The following is an 18,259-nucleotide window of genomic DNA, read 5'->3' on the forward strand; positions in this document are numbered from 1 at the left end:
TATTTTCGCGTATGCGAAAATACGCGCATGCGAAAATTAACATATGTGACAATTCGCATATGCGAAAATTAGCATATGCTAATTTTCGCATATGCGAATTTTTGCACGGCAGTCTCACACAGTAGTATTACAGCCTTTTTTTACACCACACAAGCTGGAAGCAGAGAGGGGTGATCACTGTAATGTGTACTGTGAAGAAAAAAAAAAAAAAATAAAACGAATATTCGTAATTACGAATATATAGCGCTATATTCGCGAAATTCGCGAATTCGCGAATATGCGATATTCGCGAATAATATTCGAATTGCGAATATTCGCGAGCAACACTACTTGTCAGGTGGTGCATTTCTCCTCCATTGAATGTAGACATAGTGAGATGAATAATCCAAGAATAGAAAACAAGCAGCACTCACCGATTTTGCATAATGTTTATTAGGGGATATTGGATAAGGCGACAAATCTGTTTCATGCTGCCTGAGGTGCAACTAGGAAGCGGGCAGTGCAAAGTAGGTCAGTCGCCTTATCCAGTATCCTGTATGCCCTGTATGTCGTTTTAATATGGTTTCTGCAAAATCCGTGAGTATGACTCATTTATGCTATACTTGAATTAATCAAATATTCAAAATATCTTGACTGCTTCAGTATCAAGTATGAGTGTCACATGCAGAAATACACACACTTGCACACCTTGGCATGCTATTAATTAGGTTATTAATGGTTGTCTGAGGAATGTTCTGCTACGCTAAATGCACTTGGCATTCAAATAATCAAGATCTGTTCCTGGCAGCTCCCTGCTCAATTACCGACTAATGACATCCCAGATGTGCTTAATGGAAGACAAGTCCAAAAATGATGGGCCACAGTAGCACATTTGGGCCAATAATACTAGTGTAGAAGAAATTTTATCAACATACATGTTACCAGCATACAGCTACTGACCAAATCCTGTTCACGTTGACGAATATTACTATCATAATACTATATGAAATCAGTATACAAGGAGGAGTATTATCACCATACATATCACCATCATACTGTTACTGACCAAATTATGTATTGTGAGACCAATATTACCAATAGTACCAGTGTACAAGGTGGAATATTATCACCATACATATCATCATCATACTGTTACTGACCCAATTATGTATAATGAGACCAATAATACCAGTATAGAAGAAGGAATATCATCAGCATACATATTACTATCATACAGCTGCTGACTAAATCCTGGACATGTAGACCAATATTACTAATGACATCAGTATACAAGGAGGAATATTATTACCGTATATACTCGAGTATAAGCCGACCCGAGTATAAGCCGAGACCCCTAATTTCAACCCAAAATCCCAGGAAAAGTTATTGACTCGAGTATAAGCATAGGATGGGAAATTCATCATCCCCCGCTGTCATCATCCAGACCCGTCATTAACATCTTCATCATCATCACCGCCTGTCATCATCCAGACCCTCATCATCATCACCTGTCATCATCCCCTTGTCATCATCCCACACATCCCCCCTTCATCATCCCCTTGTCATCATCCCACACATCCCCCCTTCATCATCCCCTTGTCATCATCCCACACATCCCCCTTCATCATCCCCTTGTCATCATCCCCACCCCCCTTCATCATCCCCTTGTCATCATCCCACACCCCCCCTTCATCATCCCACCCCCCCTTCATCATCCTCTTGTCATCATCCCACACCCCCCCCTTCATCATCCTCTTCTCATCATCCGCCCTCAGTGGTCTTCAACCTGCGGACCTCCAGAGGTTTCAAAACTACAACTCCCCAGCAAGCCCGGGCAGCCGTCGGCTGTCCGGGCTTGCTGGGAGTTGTAGTTTTGAAACCTCCGGAGGTCCGCAGGTTGAAGACCACTGCGGCCTTCAACATCATCCAGCCCCCTCTCACCCCCTTTAGTTCTGAGTACTCACCTCCGCTCGGCGCTGGTCCGGTCCTGCAGGGCTGTCCGGAGAGGAGGTGGTCCGGTGGGATAGTGGTTCCGGGCTGCTATCTTCACCGGGGGCACCTCTTCTCCGCGCTTCCGGCCCGGAATAGAGGCGTTGCCTTGACAATGACTTAGAAGAGGCCTCCCCGGTGAAGATAGCAGCCCGGAACCACTATCCCACCGGACCACCTCCTCTCCGGACAGCCCTGCAGCACCGGACCAGCGCCGAGCGGAGGTGAGTACTGTACAGAACTAAAGGGGGGTGAGAGGGGGCTGGATGATGTCGAAGGCCGCAGTGGTCTTCAACCTGCGGACCTCCGGAGGTTTCAAAACTACAACTCCCAGCAAGCCCGGACAGCCGATGGCTGCCCGGGCTTGCTGGGAGTTGTAGTTTTGAAACCTCTGGAGGTCCGCAGGTTGAAGACCACTGCGGGTGGAGAGTTCACTCGAGTATAAGCCGAGGGGGGTGTTTTCAGCACGAAAAATCGTGCTGAAAAACTCGGCTTATACTCGAGTATATACGGTACCATACATATTATTACAATCATGCTATTACTGACCAAATCCTGTAATCCGAGACCAATATTACCAATATAACCGGTATACAGGAAAGACTATCCTGTACACGTAGACTAGTATAACCAGCAGACGAGTTGTTGTGGAGCAATGACACAGATTTGCCCTAAAAAATTATTTCTCCCTCCTGTGAAAACGTTTCTGCAGCTGAGGCAACACACAGCTCTCTTCCCCTCTCTGTAATACAATGCTGTTCAAAGTGGCTGAGGGGTTAATCACTGCAGTAATAATTTCTGTGCAAAAACACTGTGCTCTGTGTCCTACAGAAGGCTGAGGTGACTAAGAGGTGAAACGCTGCTGCAATAAGCTTTTCTGTGTAACACACACACACACATCGATGTCCATCCTTTCTCTCTGCAGTGTAATGAATGAAATGACTAGCTGAAATATGGCTGCCGAATATATAGGAGTAACTGGCTGCTGATAGGCTACATCCTGCATGTGTAGGCACAGGGGTAACTGGCTGCTGATAGGCTACATCCTGCATGTGATCATCCCACCTACCCTTGATCCCGCCTTCCCAGCATTCCTTGCCCCATGTACTGACATGTGGATCCGCCATTTTAGGTGCCCTGGACCGCAGTAAATGGAGTTTAATGAAGCGATTTGCGGCAATATTCGCATTCGTAGCTAATCAAATTTTTCATGAAATTTGTAGCGAATTCTGGTTTGTCAGCTTTGATTCGCTCATCTCTAATCATGGTATTGAATGGCATAATGTACAGAATCCGAACTCCTCTACTCTTCATTCTGGCTACAGAAACAGCTTGGCTTTAAATGATTTCTTCGTGAAACCAGTGGCGTGGTCATGTCTCCGAAGTGTCTCATGAGTAATTTTTCAACATGGCAACGCCAGGCTACATGTTGCTCATGATACTGTGAGTAGCCTCTGTGACCTAAATGTGCTACTCCATGCCATTTTTGACATTCTGGATAATTTCCTGATACACTGTGGTGGTGGGTACTGGGGTAATAATGGGGAAGGGGGAGGGTTAGCCATAACTGTTTTAAGGGTTATTGATAACCCCCCGGCTTATTGATGGATGTCATCTTTCAGACAGTTTCCGCTATTGTCCAGGTCAAAAGTTTTGTAGAAACTCAGTGACCCTTAAATTTTTGTTAAATACAATGCCAAAGTTTATGAGTAAAGGTCATACAGAGAGGAAAGAAAATTAAAACTTCTCTCTTCCATATTGTTTAATGCCACAGAACAGAAGATCCAGACTTCTCCCCTTCTCATCCCTACCAATGGCATCCCTCTCTTTTTTACAAACCTGTGGAGGTTTGTAGTGTGCATAGTGAAGAGGTATAGAACAAACCTATTCTCTAATTTGCAACCACAGGAACTGCCTTTGTGATGGGCAGTAAATAAATATACCCATAGTTGTACATACAAAGAATATAAAAACACTATAAGTGTCATGAATTACACAATATTCTATTTGCACATCAAATACCCATATGCAGGTAATTTTTCTGTTACTATAGTCAAACAAGAAACCAAGCCAGAACACTTGATCATTACACCCAGCACTGTTTCTCAGTAGATAATAAGAGCCAGAGATATATTTTCTGTAGCGTTTTACCACCTCTGGACAGGTATATTGATGAAGCTGCCATGCTGCTAACAGATGTGAATGCTAACATCCAAGAATGTAAAAAAACACATCAATCATATCTGGGTCACCGGAAAGCCACAGAGGTGAATGTAAAGGGAAAAAAAATGTCATCCAGGAGACTCATTTGCAATGTAAACACAGTAAAATATTTTCAGGGTGGATCTTAGGAGAACTGTGTTGCAGTCTTTGTTATTAATGTCACAAGTGCTTTTCTTTGCAGCAGTAATTATTTTCATTGTTGCTTCATCAAAGAAATGCAGACACATTAATTACAGCATTGAGACAGTTAATCATGTTAAATACAGGGTGTGCATGGTCAACGCAGCTGAAAGGCAACCACAAAGAAGAACATATTTACTCAGAAATTACCACTTTACACTCTATTTCCTACCCTTTTCCTTTGCATATGGACAAGCTCACTATTTCAAGGATATTTTGAAGTCAGGCGTTTTATTTCTCTCGTGGAGATAGCGGTCGAGGTCACTGACCAATGATTCAGATAGATCTTGATTACTGTCCTCGTCTTCACAGATTATCACCTCTGGCAAGGGAATCTATGGAAGATGAAAGGAGGGGGGGCAGCAGGAAAAAAGGGTTGACAGAATTCTCATCTGACTGATGAAATGGCCAAATAAGCTTTAAGTAAACACAAGGTCGTCGCTCTTTCCAGTGAACACTCCAGGTAATTTCAAGGTTCAGCAGAGGACAGCTGGGTCACTGGTAATTTCGCCTTATCAGCAGATAACACATGTGTAACAGTACATGGATATTATCCATTATTCACTCATGAGTCATGCAGCACACATTCCATAATCTATGTGCATGATGTCTTACAGCGCTTGGATAGACGTGTGCTGGGGTGAGCTATTATTCCTATTCTGCTGGGGGACAGCGAAAAAGGAATGACACTGATTTCCCGGCATAGAAGCTGCTGTAACCCAGCTCCTGCGAAATTACTCAAGTGCTACATTACAGGCCACAGCCCAAGGATACGGCTGTTGGTAAAAAAAATAAAACTCATAGGGGTAGAAGAAGGCATGAATCTTGTTCTGATAAATGGTTGATAATATCAGTTCCCAGAGGAAAGGAGCATGTGAGGGAATCTGAAAATCTTAACAAGCTTGAAGGACTGGTAGCAGAAGTCTGCAGAGGGTTCCGTCAGCTAATGAGTTCCCCATGTTCAGCTCCGGGAAACTGTCTGATGACAGCTGGCTTCAAACGGAGAAGGGGACTCGGTGCAGCTTTGCAGCAGGAGCATTACCAGATGACTTGTTGCCTGCTCATATCTAAGGAATGACAAGGCCCATGATAAAAGATGCTATTTGAATTTTACGGTTTACTAAAGAGACAAAAACTTCCAGACCGAGAATGTTTTTCTTTTTTTAAGCATAAGGCTCATATACCATTTTTTTTTACTCCAGTACCAGCCACACAATATGGTTTACAAAATCAAGAGCAAATATGGCTGCAATCAGCGATGCAGGTGATCAAGCAGCATGGCTGGGGTATGGCACACAAATTTTTGAGCCCTTATGGTAGGGAAGGTGATAGTGGACATGTGTGATCATTTTCACATTGTTCTGACTATTTATTTTATAGAAAACTATGTTTGCAGAATTACAACACAAATAGAGAAACACAGCCGCACATCTACCATTTGTATTTTGATCTATTTGCTTCTCAACATAATTTTAAAAAAACTAACAGATTGTTAGTATACATTTTGATCAAAAAGTACAAGACCACTCGCCATGTCAAGGCCACCTAGTCCGAGTGGGTCCCTAACCTAACACTGGCATAGTGCTGGGCGGCAACCACTGCTTCCGAGACACCATGCCCATAGGGGGAACAACCCAGTAGCCAGGCATCCCCCAATGCTGCCCGACCAAGCCCCTGGCTTTGGGCCGCACAATCCCACAGACAAAGCATCACAGAAACAATGACACACCAGTGTAAATACTTACCATGTGCTCCCTACCAGAGGGCTGGGAGAATGTAAGGAGGAAATCCTCATGCAGTCTCCTGCTAATATTATTCTCCTAGACCTCTGGCAGGGAGCACTTGGTAGGTATTTACATTGGTGTGGTTGCACTGCGGCGGTCATTGTTACTATGATGCTTTGTCTGTGGGGTGGTGTGGCCAGGGGCTTGGTCAGGCAGCCGTGGGACCGCCTGGCCACTGGATCGCTCCCCCTGTGAGCATGGTGTTGAGGTGGTGGTGTCCGCCACCCCGGCGCTACACCAATGTTATGTTAGAGATCCACTCTAAATAGGTGGCCTTGACATGGTGAGTGGGCTTGTAATTTTTGATCAAAATGTATACTAACATCCTGTTAGTGTTTGATTTTATGCTGAGAAGCAAGTAGATCAAAATTCAAATTGTGGATGTGCGGTTATGTTTCTGTTTCTCTATTTTTGTTTTATAATTGTAGTGTGTCCCCTCTTACATAGCCAGCACTCTGCTCCACCCATTCGGCCCAGGTGTTATTAATTAGCAGGAGACTGCATAAGGGTTTCCTCCTAGTATTCTCCCAGCCCTCTGGCAGGGAGCACTTGGTAGGTATTCACATTGGTGTGGTTTCACGGCGGCGGTCATTGTTACTGTGATGCTTTGTCTGTGGGGTGGTGTGGCCAGGGGCTTAGTCGAGCAGCAGTGGGGCTGCCTGGCCACTGGGTCGCTCCCCCTGTCGACATGGTGTATTGGTGGTGGTGGCCGCCACCCAGAGCTACGCCAGTGTTGGGTTAGGGACCCACTCTAAATAGGTGGCCTCGTTAGTGTTTGATTTTATGCTGAGGAGTAAGTAGATCAAAACACAAATTGTAGATGTGCGGCTATGTTCCTGTTTCTCTATTTAAGTTTCGAAGAAAGAGAGGGACTCCAGCTCAGCTCAGGAAGATACGGCTTTATTCACATCAACGAGGCAACAGGTAACAGGGAGGAAGTGACGCGTTTGGGCCAGGTGCTGGCCTTAGTCGTACAATAATTAGAAGTTCTTGGAACCCTTTTATATGGCCCTTTTATATGGCCGAAACGCGTCACTTCCTCCCTGTTACCTGTTGCCTCGTTGATGTGAATAAAGCCGTATCTTCCTGAGCTGAGCTGGAGTCCCTCTCTTTCTTAGTGATTTATCCGGGTGAGGTCCACACCCACTCCGTGCCCAGCATCCAGACCAGGGATTGAGCCGGGATATCTGCTTTCTGTTTGCTTTTGAATTCTGGACTTTGTTTCTTCCCGTGCTCTCCTATCTCCTATACGCACTGCTGATTGTTACGCAATATGGCGACCGGTGGCAGCCTTAAACCGGTGGAGGAGCGTCTGAACAGGTCGGCTAAGATGCAAGACATCTTTAATGCTACAACACCAGAGGCACAAGGTACAGTGGATTTAAGAATTCTTATGAATGAATTGCATGATGCATTGATCTCTGAAGCAAGAGTTTGGTGGGACTTAGCAACCCTCAAAAATTACACAAAACAAAAGATGGTTCCGAGAGGCCTCCGGTTACATAAATTCCCTACAACAATTTATTGTGAATCCTTTAAACAAGAGTGGGAAGCCCTCATGACCGACTCCTCGTTGAAATTTATGGCACTTATCATGTCATACGAGGAAAAAACCTTGGAGATATTAATAAAAAAAATCCAAGATCTACAAATACAAGCCTCCTCGTTTGAAAACCATACAGATTTTATAGCCTTAGATACTTCAATAGTTGATAATTTGGCTAAACTGGAGTCTATTATTACAGAAACAAAGCAGATTAAATTTCAAAGAGACCTCCAGGACTATAAATCTGGAACTGTGTACAAATTGCCAGCTCATGCTGGAATTGCACGCACACCTAAGTCCATTCTTAAATCTAACAGAAATAAGCAACAATACCGCAGAAATAAGAAAGACATGAAAGTGAGTTTTACTTTACAGGATACCGACTCAGTTATGTCCACCTCAGAAGCCCAGGATCGGTCCCTCAACTCGGGGATGAGTAAACCAAGTGCTGCGTCCTCGCCCCTCCCCAATCGGGAGGATACTGTTCACACTAGATCTTCAACAAAAAACGAAGGGCAGGGCGCAAACATTAATCAACCTACAAGCGCCCGAAAATATGGAAAGAGGAGGTAGAGACTTTACCGATTTTCAATTTATCAGCTAAGATCATTACTCAAGATCAATTACACCTCCTGTCTAAGGGCATGTCTTTTTCTCCCAAATGCAATTTTGACTTTTTTCGGACTCTTATGGACTTAAATAAATTCGTCCGTAATATTACTGCAAAAAAACATTTTTTTACTTCTGTGGAGTCTGAGTTAGATGTTGATGTAAATGAGTCTAATGCTAATATTACAGTAAATGAGACACTTGATTTGCATGAACATGCTAAATCTGATTCTTATTGGCAGGATGAAACCCATCTTAGGAATATCAACATGACGTTTAACGATTTATTGGTCGTATCTGATCTGCAGGATTTACAGGGTCACATGGAGCTAGATACCACGCCTACATTTAAATTGTAGAATCCCCATTTTTATCCAGTTGCATCTCGAACTCCATCTTTGGACATGTTCCAAGATGTAGTTGAACGTGAGTTTGCAGAGTTATCACATTCTGTGAAAGATATGCAATATAAAGATAATCTTGATTTAAAACAACGCAAAGCTCTGTTACAACTGGAGAAGTGGGAGGATCTGACAATTCGTCAGGCGGATAAAGGAGGGGTGTCATTCTCCTTGACAGTGGCCTGTATTGTGATCTTAATACCACCATATTATCAGATGTTTCCACATACAGGCCCCTGCCGTGTAATCCAACACCCTCCTTCAAAAAAACCTTGTGTGAATTGGTTCAGTTAGGGGTCAAGAGTGGAGTTTTTTTGCAGAAGGTTGCAGATTATTTAATTCCTGAACATCCTATAGTGGCCATATTTCACTCTTTGCCCAAAATTCATAAAAACTGTTTCCCACCTCAGATGAGACCGATTGTAGCGGGCATAGGGTCTCTCAATGAGAACCTATGTACCTGGACTGGCAATATGTTGCAGCCCTACATTTCCCACATGCCTGGTTACATTAAGGACACACAATATGTCCTAACAGCATTTGATGGTTTTGTGTGGCAAGAGTGTCACATGTGGATCACCGCAGACGTTACTGCATTATATTCTATCATACCCCATAATTTGGCAGTCATAGCTTTGCGGTGGTTCCTTTCCAGTTTTACATCTTATTCCAGTGGTCTGCGGGAGTATCTTGTCATGGTAGTTGATTTTCTTCTTTCTCATAATTATTTCATGTTTAATAACCGATACTACCTGCAGACCACTGGAACTTCGATGGGGGCGAAATTCTCTCCCTCTCTCGACAACATTTACATGTGTTGGTGGGAGAGGGAGAATCTTTTCGCTCCCCACAATCCCTATGCCAAGTGCATCTCATGGTATGGTCGCTACATTGACGACCTCTTGTTTATCTGGGGGTCGGATGTGGCGGCCATTCAGGGATTTACAAAATTCCTCAATAATAACTCCTTGGGTTTGGTCTTTACAGTCCACCATCACATAACTGAGATTGCCTTTTTGGATCTACAGTTGGTGGGTGATATTCAGTCACGTTCTATATACACCAAAACATATAGAAAAGATACTGCTGTAAACTCCATCCTTCACGCAGACTCGTGTCATCCTCCCCATGTGGTTAACAATATACCCATGGGGGAGATGACACGAGCCAGAAGGAACTGTACTAAAGTGGAACACTTCGAATATGAGGCACATAACATTCAAAATCGTTTACTACAGAGAGGGTATCCTAGGTGGAACATAGACAGAGTATATAACTCAGCCCTAAATAAAAATAGAAAAGATATGATTCTTTCCAGTGGCAAAAAATCTCCCAAATCTGAATATACAATGGGTCAAAAAGTAATTTTTTCTACATCCTATAGTATGCAATATAAATCTATTTGTAAAATTATTAGTAAATACATGCCAATCATACTTGCGGATCCGACGGTTGTACCCGCTTTAGTGGGAGGTTACGGTTGTGTGGCTCGTAGAGCACCCACTCTGGGTCAAAGATTGTCCCCCAGTCTATTTTCAGAAAAACCGCAGTCCAACCCAATATGGTTGGAATATAAAGGCACTTACAAGTGCGGCCACAGAAAATGCAGATGCTGTGAAGTGATATCGTCTTCCTCCACCTTTATGTCCTGCACCAATCAAGACTGTTTTCAAATAAAACAATATATCAATTGTAATACGAAATACGTCGTTTATTTATTCACTTGTGAGTCTTGTATGGTGCAGTACATAGGGTGCACTACGAACACACTGAAAACACGAATTAGAAAACATCTTTCGGACATTCCGCATTTTAATAGTAGGAATGTCTCTATGATTTCAAAACACATTGCAGAATGTCATGCTGGAAACTGGTCGAATGTCAAAGTACAAGGAATCGAAAGAGTGTTCTGTCCAAAAAGAGGAGGAGACCATAGAAAAAAACTTATGGATAGGGAAATATATTGGATTCTAAAATTAGACACAAGGGTCCCCAATGGTCTTAATAAAAGGTTGGATGTAATTTTACATTATTAATATAGTACAGTATCAATATTTACGGTCTGAATTTAATCTTACATACCATATATTCTTAGTGATATTGTAATGTTTTTTTCAAAAATTTGCGGTTACACTTGTTGTTGTTGTTTCTGTGTTTGTTTTGCGTGTTTTTTCATATATAACCGCTCTTGCTCATTTCAATTTATGAGAGAATAATTCTATGTATTGCATTAATTGTTGCTATATTTAATCATATTTTCTGCAATTCTTTCTATATGTCCATGTGCACGGTGGTATATTTATTTATCTTTTTCTTATTACAAATAATATATATTTTCCATACCACTGTTCACATGGACATTGAAAAACGCATTTATCTTTTTATTCTTATTTTCTATACTTCCGTGAGCTATTACATGTATTGCTAAGTTTTTTCATGCGTACTTACTATCTTGCTCACAAGTATATTAACAATATTTCTATTTATTGTGTACTTTTTCATATTTTTTTTTAAATAATATAATAAATGTTTTTCCTTTAATTATTTGTTTATACTACGATATGAACATGTACACTCTTTTATATTTCTGCGTCTATTCTTATGTGAATGGCTCCGATCGTGAATGAGAGTTTGCCGGTGATTATAATTCCCCGAGCACCTGCCTTCACTCTCGGAACCATATAAAAGGGTTCCAAGAACTTCTAATTATTGTACGACTAAGCCCAGCACCTGGCCGAAATGTGTCACTTCCTCCCTGTTACCTGTTGCCTCGTTGATGTGAATAAAGCCGTATCTTCCTGAGCTGAGCTGGAGTCCCTCTCTTTCTTCGTGATTTATCCGGGTGAGGTCCACACCCACTCCGTGCCCAGCATCCAGACCAGGGATTGAGCCGGGATATCTGCTTTCTGTTCTATTTAAGTTTGCAGAATATTGTGCATTCCAATATGGTGGACAAACAATGTGATCACCTGTGGTACAGAAAGTGATCACAAACTTGTGTGCTAATTTATGTACTGTTCTGACCAGTTATTTTACAGAAAACTATGCAAGCAGAATATTGCACAATCCAATATGGCTGACAATTCTGGTAATCAATTGTGGTACAGAAAGGGAGTACTCTACCATTGTGCAAAGAAACATAACTTTTAGATTAACAGTGTGCATTTTACACACATTTAAAATATTTGCGTATTATTAATACTATCTCAGTTTTATTGGTGTGCGGTGGCCATATTGAATATGCAAATGAACCAGCTTTAACAAACTTGGTACAGGAGGTAACCATGAACATGTCAAAGTATGCATTAGTCTAACAAACCTATTCAGAGAAGAAGATGTTTGTAGAATATTAAGCAATCCAATATACCAGCTAAACCATGTGATACATAGACTTGTAATTAACAAGTCATAATTGTGATCACAGTGTAACCAAATATAACAATTTTTTAATCTGTATCTTTAGTAATTGCAGAAATGCAGAGGTTTCAATATTGTGCAAAAACATGCCACACAAACCAATATGGTTGCCTGAGCATGTGACCTATGAATTTTATGTTACAAAGGATCATGCATAGTACAGGGTACGTTTGGGTAAAATTTGATGAGTTTTGAACATTGAGACAATTACAGGCATATAAAAAAAAAACAACATAGAAATAATAGGAATAATTGTTGATATTTACACCATTCAATTTGGCTGCCAAACCATATGATTGACTGACATCACAAGAATTTTAGAAATTTAAAATGAAGATTTTGGATAGCTAGTGCTACCATAACAACATTTTCAGTCCCAGACCCAGGCCCAGCAGCGGTATCAGTAGACCATATATTGCCTGAATGTTACGCCGAGCACTCCGGGTCCCTGCTCCTCCCCGGAGCGCTCGCGGCGTTCCTCTCTCTGCAGCGCCCCGGTCAGACCCGCTGACCGGGAGCGCTGCACTGACACTGCCGGCGGGGATGCGATTCGCATAGCGGGACGCGCCCACTCGCAAATCGCATCCCAAGTCCCCCACCTGTCCTGGCACGCGCGGCTCCGCTCCTTAGGGCGCGCGCGCGCCAGCTCTCTGGTATTTAAAGGGCCAGTGCACCAGTGATTGGTGCCTGGCCCAATCAGTCTAATTAGCCTCCACCTGCTCCCTGTCTATTTAACCTCACTTCCTCTGCACCTCCTTGCCGGATCTTGTTGCCTTGAGCCAGAGAAAGCGTTTAGTGTTGTCCAAAGCCTGTGTTCCAGACCTTCTGCTATTGATATTGACTACGAACCTTGCCGCCTGCCCCGACCTTCTGCTACGTCTGACCTTGCCTCTGCCTAGTCCTGTCCCACGCCTTCTCAGCAGTCAGCGAGGTTGAGCCGTTGCCGGTGGATACAACCTGGTTGCTACCGCCACAGCAAGACCATCCCGCTTTGTGGCGGGCTCTGGTGGAAACCAGTAGCAACCTAGAACCGGTCCACCGACACGGTCCACGCCAATCCCTCGCTGACACAGAGGATCCACATCCAGCTAGCCGAATCATAACACTGAATGACACAGCCTGGAGTTGGCTAAGCATAAGGAGACCCCAAGGCTTCACAATCCCCAAGAAAAAACTCAAGAATTTTTGAAATTTAAAATGAAGATTTTGGATAGCTAGTGCTACCTACCATAACAACATTTTTATTTCCAGACCCAGGAAATAATATATTTTTATAATTCAGACAATTCTGCACGCGTCGATACCACATATGTTTATTTTTATTTTTATTTACACTGTTTTTTTTTTAGCTATAGCTATAGGGACCTATAACACTGCACACACTGATCTTTTACTTTGATCAGTGGTTTCTCATAAGAAATGGATGATTCTGCCGCTTGACTTTTCATGCCTGGATCTCAGGCACTGAGCAGTCATTCGGCGATTACACAGTGAGGAGGCAGGTATGGATCCTTTAGCTTCTTGTAAGCTGTTCGGGATGCCGCGATTTCACCGTGGCGATCCCGAACAGCTACCTGAGCTAACCGGCATGGTTTCACTTTCATTTTAGATGATGCGTTCAACTTTGAACACCGCGTCTAAAGGGTTAATAGTGTGCGGCACCACGATCAATGCCGCACGCTATTAGCCACGGGTCCCGGTTGTTGTTAGAGGCCGGGCCCGACCCGCTATGACGCGGGGCCACGCTGTGGCCCCCCGTTATAGAACGGGATCAGACTCAGGATGTACAGGTACACCCTGGGTCCTTAACAGGTTAAGCATGTATTTAGCTACTGCTAAACATCCAAAATCCAAGGCCCGAAACATCAGTGAAGCAAGTAGTTCCTGAAAGACACAGGATCAGTCAGGAGCAGGCATTCGCAGTACCCAAGAGGGTTTCATAATCTTAATTGATAACCCAAGAGGGTTCATTAACCATGATTGTGAAGTGTTGGTGTAGAAGATGGTCAATCTACTCTGAGGCAACTGGCATTGGTGGGTGGAAATCCTGTCTCATCAATGCCTGATTCATCTTCACAAAGGTCAGTCTCTCCACATTTTTTGTGGACAGACGAGTTCGCCAAGGGGTGACTATGGCCCTGGCCGCACTAAACACCCTCTCTGATGGCAAACTACTGACCGGGCAGGACAGCTTTTCCAGTAGTGTTGAGCGGCATAGGCCATATTCAAATTCGCGATATTTCGTGAATATATGGACCAATATTCGTCATGTATAGTGTTGCTCGCGAATATTCGCAATGTGAATTTTATTCGCGAATATAGCACTACATATTCATAATTACGACAAATGTTTTTTTTTTTCTTTTTTTTTTTTCACAGTACACATCACAGTGATCATCCCTCTCTGCTTCCAGCTTGTGTGGTGTAAAGAAGGCTCTAATGCTACTGTGTGAGACTGGCGTACGAATTTTCGCATATTCCCCTTTTTTTTAATGCAAACTAGCATTTGCAAATTTTCGCATATGCGAAAATATAATGCGAATATTACACATATGCGAATTTAGCGAATATATGACGAATATTCGTCCATATATTCGCGAAATATCGTGAATTCGAATAGGGCCTATGCTGCTCAACACTAGTCATATATTCGCTAAATTTGCATATTCGTAATATTCACGTTAAATTTTCGCATATGTGAAAATTAGCATAAACGGAAATTCGCATGTGCGAAAATTAACATATGCAAAAATTTGCATATGCGAAAATTTGTGCGCGTCTCACACAATAGTATTAGAGCCTTCTTTACACCACACAAGCTAGAAGCAGAAAGGGATGATCACTGTGATGTGTACTGTGAAAAAAAACAAAAAAAACGAATATTTGTAATTATGAATATATAGTGCTATATTCGCGAATTCGCGAATATGCCATATTCGCGAATAAAATTCGCAAATATGCCATATTCGCGAATAAAATTTGCATTGCGAATATTTGAGAGCAACACTATTTTCTAGGGCAAACTCTGCTAGTTGCGGTCATAAATCAAGTTTGGCTGCCCAGAAGTCCAGCGGATTTTCAAGGTTTGTTGGCATGGCCATGTCAAGGTATCCCACCACCTGGTTCAGGTCGTGCTCCATGTCTACCTGCTGCTGATGAGTTGCTTCAGTATGCGGGTGAAGAAAGCTACTCATCAGCGACTGTAGACTTAGGCTGTTGATAATGGAGCTGGTACTGCTCCTGCCACCCCTCTTCTCCCCTCCCCAGCAGCCATGGCAGTGGAAGGTGAGCGCAGAGGGCCCCCCAAGACTTGTGAGAGGATGGACCATGTCGCCGATAGGCATCGGCCAACTGACTACGTAGGATCTCTCTGTAGTAGGTCGGTTTGTCCTCCCTCTCAGTGGGTGTAAAAAAGGCCCCCATTCTGTGATGGTAGCGAGGGTCCAATAAGGTGGAGAGCCAGAAGTCATCCCGCTGACGAATTATGACAATTCAGGGGTCACTACGCAAGCAACTGAGCATGCATCCTGCCATTTGCACCAGTGACTCGGAGGAACTCCTTGCCTCCATCTCCACTGCATACTGCCACGGTGTGTCTGGATCCTCTGTCTTGCCTTCCTCATAATAACCCTCTAGCTCCTCTAGCTGATCATGCTCCTCATCTCCTGTCCGATGACTAGAAACACCGCCCATTTCAACAAACTTAAACTGTGCTCCACTCTGCCCCTCATCCTCCTCCTCCAGTTCAGCCCCCACAGGGCTCATGTAGCCTTGAGATGTAGGCTCAACGTCTCCATTGCCGTGACCAGCCATCGTTTCAATCATTTGTTGTAAGAAATGTAGGAGTGGAATTACGTTGTTCATCCTGTAATCCAGGCGATTTACAAATAATGTGGCTTCCTCAAAGGGCCTCAGCAAATGGCAGGTGTCACATATGAGCTGCCACTGGTTCACATTGAAATTACACAGGGGAGCACCCCTATCTGCTTGGATCAAGAAATTGGTGATGGTTTTTCTTTGTTCGTGTAGTCTGTCCAACTTATGTAGGGTGGAATTCCAAAGTGTGGCAACGTCACAAATCAGACTATGTTGTGAGATACTGTTCTGACACTGCAGCTCAAGGAGGGTGTGCTTTGCGGTGTACGAGTGGCTGAAGTGCATGCACAGTTTCCTTCCCATTGTTAGGATGTTTTGCAAATGGGGTGAAGACTTGAGGAAATGCTTGACAACCAGATTCAACACGTGTGCCATGCAGGGCGCATGTTTCACCCTTCCTTGTCCCAGCTCGGACACAATGTTTTTCCCGTTGTCGGTCACCATGGTTCCCATTTCCGGTTTTCGTCGATTAATGAACGAATGAACAAATTCATTTTAGCTACCTCCCCTGTGTGACTCCGTTCGCCAGGGCAAACCATGTGAAGAACAGCGGGACACCGCCGTGCCCTACACACATGGTACGATGAAGGGCCACTGAGATTTGTATGTGCAGTGGAGGCCGAGGACATGGTGGAGGATGAAGAGGCGGAGTTGCACACTGTCACAGCTCAAGGACTGGCACACCTTCTCTTGTACAAAAATATGCAGGGCTGGTACGGCCTTCTTCGCAAAGAAATGATGGCTTGGGACTCTCCACCTCGGCCATCAATTCTCTGAAAGGTGCAGAGTCCACCGCTTGAAAAGGGAGGGACTGCAGCACCAGCAACTTGGAATGGAGGACATTCAGCTTCTGCACCATTGGATGAGTGGACGGATACTGTTGTCTCTTGGACATGGCTCCGCCTATGGATTGTTGGCGGAATGGCTGACTGCAAGTAAGAGGAGCAGAAGCATCTGGAGCGACAGGAGGGTATGACACACAGTTCCCTTCGCCTGAGGTGGTAGACCCTTTTTCTGGCTGAAAGAGGGAGTGGCGTGCCACTAGGTGATGCGGCAGGCTGGACCACCACATCTGAGCCACGGTTGTCCCAAGCCACTTTATGGTGGCACATCATATGTTGACGCAGGGCCGTGGTGCCAACATTGCTACCCTGTCCACGCTTCACCTTCTGCCGACATATCTTGCATGTGGCTGTGTTAAATTCCTTCGGATGCTTGATGAAAAACTGCCAGACTGCCGAGTATCTGATTTTACCACCAACAGTGCGCAATAATTGACTGCTACTGCTGTCTCCAGGAACCCTTTTTCCACTACCTCCTGGCAAAATAGGCTGCCGCGAAGCAGGTGGCCTACCCCGGGCACGTTTGGCTCCTGAATTTCCACTTCTGCCACTATGCTGACTGTCATTCATGCTACCACCTTGCTGGCTCATCTGCTGCCTCACGGGCAACCTGCAACCCTCTTCTGCTGATGATGATGAAGCCCCCTCTGCACCCGGCTCCCAAGTGCAAACGGCTTCATCATCGAGTTCTGTCTGCACGTCACTGATGTCCTCCTCAGGTTCCTCAACAGTGTATGATTCAGGACCCTGAATGCTGGAAACACCACCTCCCACGTCACCCTCCTCATCAATAATTGCCCACCTAGCGTAGGAAGCGGAAGATGTCTCCTTCACTTCTTGGCTGGGCAGTGGCTGCTGACTGTCGTCTAATACATCTTCCTCACTGAATAGTGGAGCTGAACCCACTGCGTAAGATACTTCTTTAGGGAAGCGAACAGTATAGGACCGAGGCAATTTGGGGACAGGGCCTGCTCCCGGCCATGCCAACTGAGGGTTGTGTCTGAGAAACCCACCGACTGTTGACTGGGGTATCAGATATTACTTGTGATGAAGTGGATGACCGCATCAACCAATCAACAACGACGACAGATGGGTTGTCGGTAGAGACACGACCGGTAGCTGATACCGGGAGCTCAGGCCTCTCGCTGTGACTCCTGCTGCCACTTGCCCCTAGTCTGCTGCGACCTCTGACCGATAAATGTAGGCCTCTGCCACTCCTCTGAGAATGTCCTGGCCCTTCTCTGCCTGACATACTTAGTGCGTATTGTAGGGGAGTAAAATATGCTTCACTACACCCCTTTCACTGTATGTGGGCTTGTTGCAGATTAACAGGTTCAAAAAAGTACACTACTTAGATGTAGCTATGAGGTATGCACATATGACAGAAAAAAAGTCTCTATAGTACACTTTGAA

This window comes from Hyla sarda, chromosome 2, assembly GCF_029499605.1.
Source record: "Hyla sarda isolate aHylSar1 chromosome 2, aHylSar1.hap1, whole genome shotgun sequence".
Lineage (NCBI taxonomy): Eukaryota > Metazoa > Chordata > Amphibia > Anura > Hylidae > Hyla > Hyla sarda.